General features: G+C 40.0%; 1 pseudogene; it reads right to left on the bottom strand.

Annotated features, from left to right (window-relative positions):
* Positions 1 to 3,569: 3,569 nt before the first annotated feature.
* Positions 3,570 to 8,520, bottom strand: LOC123485260 (annotated as a pseudogene).
* Between the last annotated feature and the right edge of the window lie 3,500 nt (positions 8,521 to 12,020).

The raw sequence follows: 12,020 nt of genomic DNA, 5'->3' as shown, positions 1-12,020 counted from the left end.
GTCCAGGCCAGTGCCTCAGGCAGGGTGACTGCTGTCCCTTCTGTTTGATCCACCTGAGCAGGGAATCGTGTGACATGCCAGCAGACTCCCATTGGAAGCAGGCTGCCAGTGGTGCTGCTCCCTAAGGTGAGGGAGGAGACTGGTCACACTGGCCGTCACCCTGCAGAAACTCCATCTCCATATCAGCCTGTGCCAGAGGATGAGGCTGGGAAGGAACGGGGACTGTGGATTCTGTTAGGTTCCGCTCAGTGACTGTGAGAAGTAGATGTCTGGTGGTATGACAGTACAGTCAACTTCATAAGTGTTTTAAAGAGAGGGAGTTGGAATGGCACTTGATTCTCCACAGCGCATCAGGTGCTTAGTCTTACTGGGAGGATGTGAATGTATCACTATGGATTCTATACTATAGGTGTGAGGCATACTTGTCGAGGGAGGGGAAGGGGTTGGTGACTACGATTCTCGCGTCAGCTAAAACCCCTACAAGGTCTACAATAGCTACCATCTCTGAAAATATGCCTCAGAACTGCCAAATACATTTTGATGTTTATGATATGCTTATCATGAGGCGTTTTGGTCTTCAGTGTGTTTCATAATCTTGTTGTTTTGGAATACGTACTTTGATTATGGTTTGCAGTCCTTATAAAAATATATATTCTGTCAGCACTTGCATTTATTTCAAAAAAAAAATACTCATTTATCAAAGAAAAACACATGAACACTCAAGGGTCTTGTTCATCTCAGCAGCATTGTCAATTCCTCACTGACACTAGCAAAAACTACATACATTGGTTGAATTGAATTTATTGGAGGGTGAATGTTTGGAACCTTGAGTTAACTCTCAAAGACAAATGTGCTGACATGTTTGATTATACTACTCGTTAATGCTTTGTGACAAACATTGTCAGGTAAGGCAATAGCTGCACACACTTGACGCATTCTGATGAGAAGAAATGCTACTAATGATACAATAAACAAATAAAGACTGATTCAATCCCTTTCCTAATCAATCAATAATATCCCTGAAATGTTAACATGCCAGTCAGTTTAAAACAGAATTAGAATGGGAAGAAATGTCAGATACATTTACCACATGTACAGTGGGGAGAAGCAGTATTTATATTGCAGATTTTGCAGGTCTTCCTACTTACAAAGCATTTAGGAGTCTGTAATTTTTTTTATCATCCCTTCCTACAAAGCAGATCTAAAACAAAAATCCAAAAATATTTATATTTTTAATAAATAATTTGCATTTTATTGCATACATAATGTTATCTCCTACCAACCATAAAACCATTTCTCCTGAATATATTTGAGTTTTCTTTAAGAAGCCCTCCTGTTCTCCACTCAATACCTGTATTAACTGCACTTTGAAATGGTGACCTGTGTAAAATGCACCTGTCCACCCACTCAGTACAGACTCCAACCTCTCCCGGCAAGACCAAGAGCTGTGTAAGGACATCAGGGATAAAGTTGTTGAGACTGCACTGCAGGCTGGGATGGGCTGAGACAATAGGCAAGCAGCTTGGTGAGTTAGCGCAATTATTAGAAAATGGAAGAAGTTCAAATGGCGTGGGTCAATCACCCTCGGTCTGGGCTCCTGTGCCAGTCTCACCTCGTGGGGCCATCAATGATCATGAGAAGGTGAAGGATCAATGGCCCAAACCACACGGCAGACCTGTCAATACTACAGAGAGCTGACCACAGTCTCAAAACAAACCATTAGTAACCACTGTAATCCTTGGATTAAATTCCTGCAGCGCACGCAAGTCCCCTGCTCAAGCCAGCGTGTGTCCAGGCCCGTCTGAAGTTTGCCAATTACCATCTGGAGTGATCCAGAGGAGGAATGGGGAGGGGGGTCATGTGGTCTGATGAACAAAATTTAGAGCTTTTGGAGGTCTGGCTCTTCGCCGTGTTTGGAGGAAGAAAGAAGGATGAGTACAACCCCAAAGAACACCATCCCAACCATGAAGCATGGTGGAAACATCATTCTTTGGGGATGCTTTTCTGCAAGGGGACAACTACTGCACCATGTTGAGGAGGATGGATGAGCCTTCACGAGATATTGGCCAACAACCTCCTTCCTCAGTAAGAGCATTGAAGATGAATTAGTGGCTGGGTCTTCCAGCATGACAACGACCCGAAACACACAGCCAGGGCAATTAAGGAGTGGCTCCGTGACAAGCATCTCAAGGTCCTGGAATTGCCTAACCAAGTCTCAGACTAGCCTGAACCCAATAGAACATCTTTGGAGGGAGCTGAAGATGTGTTGCCCAATATTGAAACCTGAGGATCTGGAGAAGGTCTGTATGGAGGAGTGGGCCAAAATCCTATTGCAGTGTGTTCAAACCTGGTCCAAACCTACAGAAACATGTAGTCTCTGTAATTGCAAACAAAGGTTTCTGTAAATATTAAGTTCTACTTTTCTGATTATCTAAATCTTTGCAAATAAATGTAATTTATTTACTTAAATTCTATATTCGTGATTTTCTGATTTCCTTGATTCACTATACAAAGTTGAAATTTATAAAAATTACAGACCTCTACATGCTTTGTAAGTAGGAAAATTTACAAATTCGCAGTGTATCAAATACTTGTTCTCCCCACTGTATATCTATAACCATGACTATGTAAGCATCAGTTTACAAATGTACAGATGAGAGGCAGACGTGAAATGTGCAATTACTTGATAGTGGATACACTAGACCACGTGCGTCACAAAGAAGGCATCTGAGAACTATAGAGACTACCCAGCTATTAGCATTAATGCCAATGACAGAGCTTCATGCTTAAAAATATGTACCATAGGTTTGAATATTATTCAAGCATGTACAAACCTATTAAATCCATCATTACTGCACATAAGATTCAGTTCACATTAATTTTTGTGCCAACAACTGGGAAAAAGGAGGTTGCTTTGCGTGTTGCCAGCACCTGGTTTGCTGGGATATATGATTACGGTTTGTAGTGATATCACCCCCTATTCTCTCATAAAATCTCCTAAGGTTTTCATTATTGCAATGAAGACTGGGTTATCCTAAAATAAAGTATTGATGTACCGTACTTTACCATTATCACTCAGTAGTACAATATGAAACAAAAAACATCTCTTAAATATCTCGTTTCATAACCCTTACAAAACTTATAACATTCTTGAGCTGTCAGTGACAGAGGTCCATCTGCATCAGCCCGATTGGGCCGAATGACTCACTACAATATTGCTTGACTAACGTGTGCTTTTCATCGCTTGCTTTAATTTGGCCGTGCGGATTACAGTGGAGTCAAAAAATATCTCAGGAGAAATGTAGCCGAGGCCATACCTGGTTCCTGCCCAACTGTGTTTGGTATAATGTGCATTCAGAGTCTCCATTGGAGGATTTTATTGATGGCCCTTAAGCTAGGTGATAACGACAAGGTCGTCTGTAACTGAGAATCTGTTGGCTCGTTGGTGGTGTTTCTGGGCTCTGGGGCTGGTCTACATCGTCCTTCCCTCTCCCTCTCATCCCCCTCTCCAATCCATGAGCATTGCTGAGCCGGCCCGAGGGCTTGGAGCAGGGAGTGGGGCGTTTGGGTTACAGGCCCTGGTACACCCTTGCAGGGGATCGGTTGGACAAGGTCTCCGTGGGACCGATGGTGTCCAGGGATCCTGGAGAAAGCAGGCCTGATCTGCCGTCGTCCTCCGCCTCACCGAAGTAGGTCTTCCTGGGCGGCCTGTTCTCCCTGTTACAGGAAAGAAAGTGTGTTTGGTGTTAATACATTTACATAATGAGAGAAAACTATCAAAGTCTTGAAGATTTTGAAGTGGCCCTTTTCTATTCTCTCATGACATTCTATTAACATAAATCGGAAGTAGCTAGCCAATGCACATTTTGGTTCTGAGATTAAACCTTTTTTCAAACAAAGTTCCAGCAACGGATTGTTGCAGTTCCTTCATGTTGCAGCAACTGGGAACCCTTTTCGGGTTCAGACCGGATGGCATAAAACACACTCTTTGAGCATTCAACCTCGAGATTCATTTGCGTCTTTGTAGCTAAATTTAAGCAGGATTTTCTTTGAAACCGCTGGAACAACCAGAAATGGTGGCCGATGGCATCAGGGCTTACTGAATAATGAAGTCCTGTGGATGAAGCTTTGCTAAATGAAAGCTGTATAGCAAAGCAAGTCTATTCTCACACGTTGTATTTAGTATGTAATAAATCCTCATCTATTTAAATTATTTAAAAATGTGTACAGGATAAGAAGTCCTTGAGATAACCGTTTTCTAGGGGTTCTAACCACAAGCCTCAACAAGATATGACCTTATACCAAACAAGTAATTTTACAACTGCATTATTTACTACAGCTTTATGTAGCATTGTAGTAACAGTGTTACTATAGGCGTTTACAGTGTTGGTATTGTCTTGCATTACTGTAACTGTAGCTACACCTCCCTGTCCCATCCCGTGTGTCTCTCTGAGATCACTCCCACCTTGACCAGAGAGAGCAATGAATGCAGCTTGCCTATGATAGAGTCCAGACAACACATTGAAATATTCCAATCCTCTACCTGCAGCCAACACAGGGAATGCATTAACCCAATTACTGGCTATAAGCCACACAGACTTTCTTAATAGAGTCCTACACATGCAATTCTGAAAAGAAGTTGTATAAAGAAATATAAAATAGGCAGCCAAAACTGTGTTACTTTAATGGATAACAATGCTAGATCCATGAATGGCAGACACATACTGGTAAACAAATATGTTATTAATCATGGAGGTCGATAACCTGGTCCCAGATCTGTTTGTGCTATGTCAGGGTTCTTCAATTCCGGTCCTGGAGGGCACTATTTCATCCTCTCCTTCTAATCTTTAATTCAGACCTGGGTTCACCAATTGAGTGCAATTAACTATCAGGTAGAAATAAACAAGTGTTGACCACCACAGGGATTTGCAAGACATCTGTAAACAGATCTGAACCAGGCTAGGAGGTAGATACAGGTGATCAAAAATAGCCACCAAAAAAAGCACTCACCAGAAAGACAACACCACCATTTTGACACACGAACTTCCCCCTGATGTGAGGCAGTTCCTCTCCTGAACTTTAAACAGGACCAAGCAGTACATGTGACTGGGAGAGAGAGAAGGAGAGAGAGTTGAAAGAATGATAGAGAGAGAAAGAGATCACATACTGAACTGAATGCTAAATTTTAATAATGTTATATTTGTGGTGGTGGTATGGTGACAGGAAGTTTACAGCGAATGTGAAGACAAGTGTGGAAAATACAGAACCCACCAGCTGGGACATATTGTTGAATATCACCAGGTACGTCCATGCATTGGTTGAGCTGAAGTTACCTTCATCATACACACCACAGAGCTGACATATCCTACAGGATAGTGAATGGAGACATATGATATACAGTAAAAAAACGTATATGTGTAGTTTTGAGAATAGGTTAGTAGTTTAGACCAACACTACACTCACTACCCTTCCACGCTCCGTCCCCCCGGGGGCATCAACCTTGTCCAATGCTGAGCCTGCTTGATAAACACATCAGGTGCTGCCAATTAGTGTGGTTATCAGTCAGAGTGGCAGCTTGAAGAGCAGTAAGGCTGCTGGATAGATTTTGGTGGCCATGAGACTTATTTTAAAATCTTTAGCTTGTATTTTTCCCTTTTGTACATATTTATGTTTCGTCACCATCTGAACAAATAATAATCTGCTTGGACTGCCCCACCCACGAGGTCAAGAGAGACAGAGCTGACCCTGGACAGAGTATGTTGCTGTCTCCTGGGCACATGTACATTCAACACTTGGGCATATAACAGGAGTCCATCCTGAATGAATAGCAAATCCTTTGCAAAACACCCACAAGGCAATAACTGTTGTGACTGGTCTACACTGTGTATTACAACACTCCCAGCTTGCATCTCATTAATACCCTGCAATAGGAAAACATGTATACATTATTAAAATATTCAACAAAATGTTAGCTTTTTCCCCACTATAAAATAGCATTAAAATATTTTCTAATCACCACTTTATTTCATTAATTAAATCAATATCTATAATGTTTCAACTCGTGTGGCTAAAATCGCAGATGCACAGCATTTGTTAAAATGCAGAATAAACAAAACAGATAAGTCTAATGCTGTCTGTCTGTCTGTCTGTTCTTTAGGTTGGTGCATTTTTCCTAAATGAGAACATGTTGTTCCACTTGTAAACACTTCTGGTTCTGTTCTTAATCTTCTGAGCAGACATGCTACATATTACTATCGTTGCCTGACTGGAGATCGGTTGGAGCTGGCAAATTGTAAATGGAGACTTGGAAGACTTCAAGCAGCCAAACAAACACCTTGAGGTAAACCTTCTAGAAATAACTCGAATAGATGCCGCAGACTGGAGCCACTACGCATACAGCTTCCTGTTTTGATTGTGGGCACAAATATATAAAATAAAATATAAATGTATACTTAAAACATATCAAATGTGGTATAAAAACATGAATGTTTATTATAGCACATAATCTAGTATCCCTTCACCGTAAAAAAAACAAACAAGTGGTAGTTTATTGCTGCACAAAAACATACACCTTCATCCTAAAATGAAACGTATAACACATGGTATGGATAATATTGTAGCTCCTTATTAGCCTGGTTGTTTTGTGCAGTAATGCTAAATTAATAGAGAGGACTCTAGTGCCCAAACGCCAGTTTTAGCATGGAGCAGCGCCATTGAGGACTTTTTTTAATAGTCAACTGGGAGGATTCCCTGGTTTAAGGATGATCACATAATTCCATCCGTCTGAGTATCACCCAATGAATGATAAGTGATCAAACATTTCATAACTGCAGATTGTTGCAGTAAATTCGCCCAAACTTGGCTTTATACCTGTTCAAACAACATATTCCAGGTGGCAGTATACCATTTAATTTTGTTTACCACTTATAGAAGTTGAAAATCACATTAAGTGGGAGATGTTATAATGCACTGCCCATGCTCTCGAACCTCCTCTTGAGACCAGATACAATATTGCGTCCTCTAACTAGCCCTATAGTTGTTGTCATACCAACGCACAGCACTAACAGATCTGGGACACCGTTCATTATAACACACATACATGTAAAACTACAAAAACTGCCAAAGCAACAAACTCTGCTCTCCCATGGGCCATGGCCCGGGCAACAGCAGAGGGGAGGGAAGGTGTTTCTGCTCTTCCTGCACCTCCATCATCAGTACCAGGCTGGGGTACTGGTTACCCATGGTTGAGCGAAGTGGAATGAGAGGAGCAAAGAAGAGAGGAATTACGTGTGAGGATATTGAAATAAATGTAGGCTACTCAGTCTAGCCTGGGATCCAGGCGATGTTTGTGCTAGACTTATGTTTGGCATATGACTTATGAGTGGCCATACTGAATGTTAGAACAAACTGGTCTGGGATCATTCTCAGTCCAGTCATACAAATTGTGTACCTGGTTTCCCAGGTGGTTGAGCAGAAAGATCATGTGTTGTAGATGGCATAAACCTCGTAGCACTCCTGCACGTGTCCACGTAGATGGCAATGCTGGGGTACTTCAGCGCAATCCACTGTGGGGGGGGGGGATGAGAGTTGAGGAATGAGATTATAGATGGGTCATTACATTATCTCAATGATATGTTGCATGATAATAGTTTAAACTATTGAAACATTTTACTCTGAAAAGTCAGTCAGGGAGTGAGGCATTTTTTTTTTGTTTCTCTGTTTTGTTGTTCTAAAGGAGATCTGTATTCATTCTTTGGGAAGTAGGATAATGGAAATCTTGTGTGATAGAGCGTTAATAGCAGTTAGATGCTAGTAGCCATAGCGAAACCAATTCAAATTGAAACTTACGCTCATGTCAGTGACTTTTCAGTTTTACCAATATCAAACTACAACTATTTCATATTAACTTCTTTTGTCAAACATGTGTGAATTTAACAATAACCCAATGCTACTTTCACCAACATCTAACTACATTACCAAAATGAGGGTGTGCACACTGTCACTGTAAGTAAGGGATGCCATCCATAATATTCTGTCATAAAGAAGAGCGAAATCATACACACTCACAATCAGTTAGGTTATACTGTACATCATTCAGGATAAAGACACAAACCCATGATGTAATGAATAATAATATCCTTAGCTGTGACAGAGTAGCCTATCACTTACCTGATAATTGCTTCATTAGCTCTGATTGATATAATTTCACAAGATGCTGCAGGATCCCCCATAGTGATATGGGTATGGTCATAACACGAATATCCAGCTATAACCATGCTTTGTTATGGGTACCAACCTGAAAGGTATAAATTATATAATCAACATCAAACAACAAAGCATGGACTAGGCTATTCAGTGTCAAGTAACGATATATGATTGGGCTGCAATAAACTAACTACCTCTGATTTCTGTAGTTCCCAGATGCACAGGGGGTAGTAGGACGACAAACACAACCAGAGAAGTATAGAAGAACGACCAGAGGCCGAATCCATCTCCTCAGTTCCCACAAGTACAAGGCATATTTGTAACGTAAGCTAGCTAGCCACAGCAAGTTGGCCAGCGTCCTACCTCACTAAGGTCAATGGTGTGATTGCTGGTCTCTAAAGCTAATGCTAGCAAGCGAGCTAGCTAGCTAGCTAACAAACTAGCTATTGCCGCTGCCAGCTGTAAGCTTGGTAGAAGAGTTCGTTTCAAATGTCCTTTGGGATGCATGAATACTAACACATTTCCACTTGTAACGTTAGTAAGCAATGTAGCTGCTTTGCTAAACCAGAAATTGGTAGCTAGCAAGCTGGCTAGCTAACGTTAGTCAGCTGATCTCATGATTCATGATTAAACAAACGTAGACCCCATCCATTCGAAGCAAAAGCCCAAGATACAATTAAATAAAAACAATTAACTAATAACCACTGTCAAAACACACGTTCTTATATATATTCCCATCTAAAACTTCTAAACATCAAAAAGTTTTACACGTAACTGGTGGCTACTTCTTTTTGACGTTCTTGATAAATGCCGCCCATGCTTCAATCTGATTGATATGGAAAAGATCTTTATACTTTTCATTCTCATCTTTCAATCCATCACCTTGTAAGACTTGGGCATAGATGCTAGTTCGGTTGATCTGCAATCTGAGTCCTCATGTATTCCCCACTAGATGGCAATGCAAATCAATAATTCTCAGTTTCACACAAGCAGAAAATGATAATTCATTTAAATACCACTTTTATAAAATAATACAAAGTATAATGTGATATCCACGGAGAAACACATGTTCATTTCCATCATGCTCCACCTTGAAGCTAGCTAACTACAAAACAATTCATAAAATACCCTCATGCTCATTTATTTAATATTATTTGTGTTTCTATTACTATATAAATTATATTAAAAATTACTGAGGTTCTCTCTACTTATTTATATATTTCTTTCTCTCTTTCCTTGCTGTAAAACATGTGTGGCCTGTGAATAAATGGTTCTAATTAAGATTCTTACAGAGTGAGAAATGGTGTGTGTGTGTAATAAGTCCAAAAGCACAACTAATTCCTGCAAAGCTTTCAGAAAGGTGCAAGTCAGGACATGTCTTTAGTCAGGTGAAACCAGTTGTCCAAAGTAAGATAACACAATGGAGATGAATACAATAGGAATTATTTAATTTTTCTCTCTACTACAAGCTATCACGAGGCCTTCATTGAAAAACCACAACTACCATCTGTGTATAATCCTGAGGAATATTTCAATACAGATCTATTTATCCTTTAGACAATTTAAATTGTTAAATAATTTCGAAGCATCCGTGGCTCATTAATAATGGTAAATACCATATTCAATGAAATTCTCTTTTCTTTGTCCAAATTAATATTTTCAATTGATTTATTCCCAGTTGAAACTTGTTTAGCAAGACATTAGAGGCTCCACATTGAATAAATTGAACCACAACAGAGAATGTGATCTGGATCTAGCGTGGGGCCGGGAAAGCATGTCAAGGATGTGGGATTTGAGCTTATGTTTATTATAGTTACTTGTTAACAAATTGTTTAAGGAATGTGCTTGTGTTATTTTTTATGAATGTATGTGCATTTACAACAGTGAAACACAAGGACTGTATTTCTTACACTTGAAAATATCAGTAAACTTCTAAATTTAAATATATTTATTGGTGACAATCTTCTTATACCTCAAAATTGCAGTGGGGTTGAAGGCAGAGGTCAGTATACTTATTTCATACTTGAAGCCAATACCGGGGGAGACTAGGAACTGTTTTAATGTGTCGGCCTGATCTGCTATGTATCATTGGAGACCTGCTCTTTTAACAAACAACCTCTCTCGGTCATTACAATCGGAGAATGTGAAACAGACACGTTTTATAACCCCTCGGCAGTCTGCTTCAATTACTCTCGCAACGGTGACGAGGAGTGAAATAATGTTTTACGCAGAGAAGGTTGTTGGCATAACTTTTCCATGATGAGGGCAGATGCTGGGGTTAGAGGTTGACTAGGGCTTGTAAAACAAAACTATAATCATTCTCCTCATTGTTTCCTCATTGTTTGTTCCAGTTCTGGAATAATTACAGATTTCGGGTTTTAGGCCTCTTGTTTTCAGCAAGTTTTTCCACTATAGCTGTTCTGACATTTTTCTAAAGGATTTTTATACTCAAACAGCATTGAGTATGAAGAAAGTTATAGAAAGAGCCTAGGGAGGAGAAGTCTGACTATGAATCTCTCTCTCCTCTCTTTCGTTAACAGTGTGTTTCCCTGTTTAATGAGGGGAGGCAGAACTTTCCTTTGTGTTGCACCATCCGTCCCCATCGTTTCACTAGCTACTGCCCCACAGTCACAGAAATCACTGGTTGTTACCAGACAGATTGTTCATGAATTTTGAATTGATCCTTTTGGCTTTTATAAATTAGAAATGGTCTTTGCCACCACAGTCATGCGAGCGAGCTGGCGCCTTGGCGGGTTATAGCTTGGAGGAATTGCTATGCAAAATGGCATTAGGAACACAGCCATGTTAGGGCCAGATGAGGATAAACATGTGCTGTGTTTGATCAAACTGAAAATATATTTTGACCCATAGACAAAATGTGATGTCAATTAGATCCCACTGAAGCATCATTTGCAATTTTAAAACTGATTTTTGTGATGGCACATAAACTAACAGGTCTGGTTAAGTTATAAAACATAATAATAATAATAATATGCCATTTAAGCAGAGCGCTTTTATCCAGCGACTTACAGTCATCGTGCATAATTTTTTTGTGTATGGGTGGTCCAGGATCAACCCACTGCTGGCGTTACAAAGCGCCAGTATCTACCAATTGGCTTCCTGAAGGATACATCTCAGAGTTGAGTGCTGATCTAGGATGAGGTATCCTTTGTCCATCTAATCCTATTCATTGTGATCTGAAAGGCAACACTGATCCCAGATCAGCAGTCCTACTCAAGCCAGCTTTATGAATATGGCCTACAAAGTTACTGTATGAAAATCAATGTATGCAGAGGTGGAGCCATACTGTCTGATTGTTACTGGCACCATTTGATCCCATATCAGCCAAAATTTTCCCCGCCCTCATCAGGGCAATACACAAGTCTGCAATTATTCCGAGATGATTTGTTTTATCTTAATACATCTGCCTAAGGCCTGTGTGTTAGGAAGGGGTTGAAATTCACCCTCACTTGAGCTGTACTGTTTCTGCTCTAAACAATATCTAACAGATTTGAATAAGATCGTTTTTTAGTCTGACCTACAAAGTGTTCTAGATTAGAATGATATGCATTCAGAACATTGTATACATATAGTATGTATTGGCCTATATGAAAACAAAACAAAGTTATATCATTATCAGAAACAGACATTCATATTTCCAATCATGAAAATGCGTCATAATTCACCCTGTTTTCTATCAATTTTCTGGATCCGGTCCCTGTAGACTGATGCCTGATCTGTTTTTCTGAGATCACTTGCATGAAGAATCAGATCACTTATACACCTCCTGAAATAGCCAAAAATATTGACTAATC

The sequence above is a fragment of the Coregonus clupeaformis genome, unplaced genomic scaffold (assembly GCF_020615455.1).
Source record: "Coregonus clupeaformis isolate EN_2021a unplaced genomic scaffold, ASM2061545v1 scaf0634, whole genome shotgun sequence".
Taxonomy (NCBI): Eukaryota; Metazoa; Chordata; class Actinopteri; order Salmoniformes; family Salmonidae; genus Coregonus; species Coregonus clupeaformis.
The sequence above is the reverse complement of the archived record's forward strand: the minus strand, read 5'-3'. Positions and strand labels throughout refer to the sequence as shown.